This window comes from Bos taurus, chromosome 8, assembly GCF_002263795.3.
Source record: "Bos taurus isolate L1 Dominette 01449 registration number 42190680 breed Hereford chromosome 8, ARS-UCD2.0, whole genome shotgun sequence".
NCBI classification, from domain to species: Eukaryota; Metazoa; Chordata; class Mammalia; order Artiodactyla; family Bovidae; genus Bos; species Bos taurus.
In genome coordinates this window covers 23,176,011-23,179,661 of record NC_037335.1, presented here as the reverse complement: position 1 = coordinate 23,179,661, position 3,651 = coordinate 23,176,011, and the positions used below count along the sequence as shown (strand labels likewise).

The following is a 3,651-nucleotide window of genomic DNA, read 5'->3' as shown; positions in this document are numbered from 1 at the left end:
TGCACAAAGTGAAACAGGACGGTGGGGATGAGCCCTTGGGCGATGTCCTTGGAGTTGAAGTGCAACAACCGCTTGCCGATGAGCCCTATCTATCGGCGCTGGGACCATGGGAGGTCGTTGGGCAAAAAGGGGAAGTCGGCGGTGGCTAGAAGTCTTGGTTTCCAGAGGATAGATTGCGTTGCGGACAAAACGAAAGCCAGCACCGGCGTTGAGATAGACAGCTTGGAGACTACTGGCTTTGGGACGATGCCTACTGGCGGTGAGACCTTGTCGGAACGTTGCAGACGGAAGAGAACCCGGCGGTGGCTAGCAGAGTATTGCCTAGGGCACGATGGAAGGCGTTGCGAACGGAGTGCACTTCAGCCCTGCAGTAGGGATGAGACCGGACAAACGGGGACCCTGAGGTGGCGGTTGAACTACCGATGTTTGCGCTGAGAAGTCGGAGGGCTTGCGGCGAGTGTAAAAACAGCGGAGGCGATGAGAATATTGGCGATAGGACGCTGGGGTAGAGTCCTGCACCACGTGAACCCGGCGGGGCTGCGGGGTGGGGGTGGGGGAGGCTGTTGCCCATAAGACGACTGGAAAGTGTTGCGGACAGAATGAAAGCCGACGAGGAGACGGGAGGCTGTGGGGCAACGGGGGCGGCGCGGCGCTCGCTTTAGATGCGGCGGTGGCTGAGATTATTCGCTGTCGGACGATGGGCGGGCTTGGTGCTCAAAGTGAAGCACAGCGGAAGCGGGGAGACCATCGTCTATGGGGTGATGGGAGGGAGTTTCTCATACAAGGGAGCCCTGCTTGGCTTTGAGACGCTGAGTCCGCGTTGCGGACAAAGTGAAACGTGACGGTGGCGAAAAAACTACTGGTGGTGGTGGGACGATTGGACAGCTTTGCGACAGAGTTAAACCCGACGGAGCGATGAGACTACCCGACGACGAATGAGTGTGGTCCACACAGGGGAACCTGGACGTGGCGATAATAGAATATTTTCATAATAAATATACTTATTTTAAATGAAATATTTCACTTTTCCAATTTTATAATAAATTTATAGAAGGTATTTTAAATCTTAAGCATAGAATATTAAAGTATATTTGTATATAGCTGTAGCAATTTGTTAAACTTTATTAAAACTATATTTCTGTGTACCAAAACAAGTATTTAATATCGTTTTACTTTTCTATCTTTTACGAATATAAACTTAATATTTTCAAGATGACTTTTCCCTTATTTTTAATTGCGTGAATTAGCATGTTTGACAGTTTCTAACGACCCCCAAGACAGTCTTAAGTAATTTTTGACTCATGTTCCTGAAACCTCTTTGTGAGGACTACGTTGTTGGAAATAAGGGGTTGGAGTGTACAAGCAACTGAGGACATTTAGAAGGTCCGAATTTTTCATTTACTTTAGTAAGAATTTTATAAGTTAAGTGGAATTTGCCCAGATTTTGTTGGCATAAAGAAGGCTTACATTGTAAGACTCTCACATGTAAAGTGGTGTACATTTTCCCCGAAGTGAAAAAAAGAAAAGGCAACCCCCCCCCCCCCCCCGCCCCACATCATATAGAGGGGCCCTACAGCATGAGCTGTCTGGTACATTTAAAGAAGTGACCCAGAGAAGCGCAGGTAGACTGTATGGGTACATGGAGGGCATGCATAGAACTTGGACATTCCCCACGGCTTCCTTGTATTTTAAATGCCTCAAAGGCAGGGCCAGAAACTCTACTGCTCTGCAGGCTTGTTTTGCAATGAATGTCTCCAAGGTGCTCTGCAATTTTTAATGTGTGTTGTCACATAAATCAAGTTGAGATTGAAACCGCCACGTTGACTTTTGTTTCATAAATAATTTATTTCTCACATAAAAGTTTAAATAAATGAATAACGCATAAATCAATTTAAAAATAGCTTAGTCTTTAATGTCCATTGAAATCCAGTGCATTGCACTGTCAGTTACTTTAAGAGCCTCTGCTGGCTGAAGCATCTCAGCTCAAAGTCACATTGTCCCTTCCCAGAGCCACAGGTGGGAGGTGTTCAGTCACGGAGGGAAGCTGTTAGTCTCATCAGGAAAGAAAAGTTCGTGAGTATTTGCACTCGCACGACTGTCCAGGCACACCTGTTGTACTCCTTGGACTCCAGGTACTGCACGAGGTTGAAGTAATACTTCTTCAGGTGAAGAACGGTTGTGTCCCCCATGGTGAAGTTTGCTCCTGCATTATTTCCTTCTGGATTGGCTGCAGACGATTCATCTGCCCATAGAGTTCCACAAGGAGGTCCTCAATGATGGTCTCAGACCAGCCAGTGCTGGAGAAGTCTCTGGTGAGAATATTGAAGATCTGCTGGAGCATCTCATAGATGACCAATATGGCATCTTCCTTCCGGAACTGCTGTGCTTGGTTCATCTCCTCAGGGACCTGGAAGTCCATCCTGGCCTCGAGGCAATGTTGAGGCGTTGAATGTAACTGCCCCAGGAGTTTCTGACACACCTCAGCGCTCCGCCTTTGCTGGAATCGGAGCAAGCTGTAGCTCCTGGAAAGAGCTGTGGTGGAGAAACACAACAGGAGAACCATCGGAGGAGGCACCGGTAGGTCATGATGAAAACAGGCACAGGGCTGCCCGTTCTGCTAGTAGATGCTGACGCTGAGTCTTCAAGGGCTTGCAGAGTGAATGGCCTTCCTCCTTGAGTGTGGGCTACTTATATAGGATGGCCCTCGGAGAGGAATTTCCCACTTTCAGTTCTCCCTTTCAGTTTTCCTTTGTCATTTAAATTATTCGTTGCCTCTATAACTTTGGCAGAAAGTGAAGAGGAACTAAATAGCCTCTTTATGCAAGAGGAGAGTGAAAAAGTTGGCTTCAAGCTCAACTTTCCGAGAACAAAGATCATGACATCATCCCTCCATGCCAAATATATGGGGAAACAGTTGCAACAATGTCCGACTCTATTTTGGGGGGCTCCAAAATCACTGCAGATGGTGATTGCAGCCATAAGATTAAAAGACGCTTACTCCTTGGAAGGAAAGTTATGACCAACCTATCCCGCGGTGGCTAGGAGACGGTTGCTGTGGGATGATGGGAGAGCGCTCGGCACAAAGTGGAGCACAGTGGCCGCGATGAGACGACTGGCTTTACCGGGATTGGGGGGCGGAGTGGGGGCCGGGATGGACGGTCGAATCCCGCGGTGGATCCGACACTCTTCGCTGTGGGACTATGGGAGGGAGTTCGGAACAAAATGATACACAGTGGCCGCAATGACAGTATCGCCTATCGCGGGCGATTCCCGCGGTGTCCATGAGGCTATTTGCTGTTGAGGTCAAATATACACCCGGCGGTGGGGATGAGACCTTGGGTGATCTGAGCATGGTGATCTGAGCAGTTTGAAGAAAAGTGAACCACCGCGGTGGCGATGGGACTATTGGCGATGGGTAGGCAGGACAGCAATGATGTGCACAAAGGGGAAACCGGCGGCGGCAGTGAGCCTCTAGGCGATGGGACCACGGGCGGACGTTGGGCATAAAGGGGAAACTGGTGGTGGCTTTGAGAAGAGTGGACGAACGCGTTGCGGACAAAGTGAAAGCCAGCATCGGCGATGAGACGCTGTCTCATCGTATAGACGTATCGGCACAGACGGTGTCTACCGGGACTGTGCGAGGGCGTTGCT

At 49.3% G+C, this 3,651-nt stretch overlaps 1 pseudogene; it reads right to left on the bottom strand.

The window, feature by feature from the left end:
• Window positions 1-1,735: 1,735 nt before the first annotated feature.
• On the bottom strand, window positions 1,736-2,586 carry LOC112447874 (interferon beta-3-like; annotated as a pseudogene).
• Between the last annotated feature and the right edge of the window lie 1,065 nt (window positions 2,587-3,651).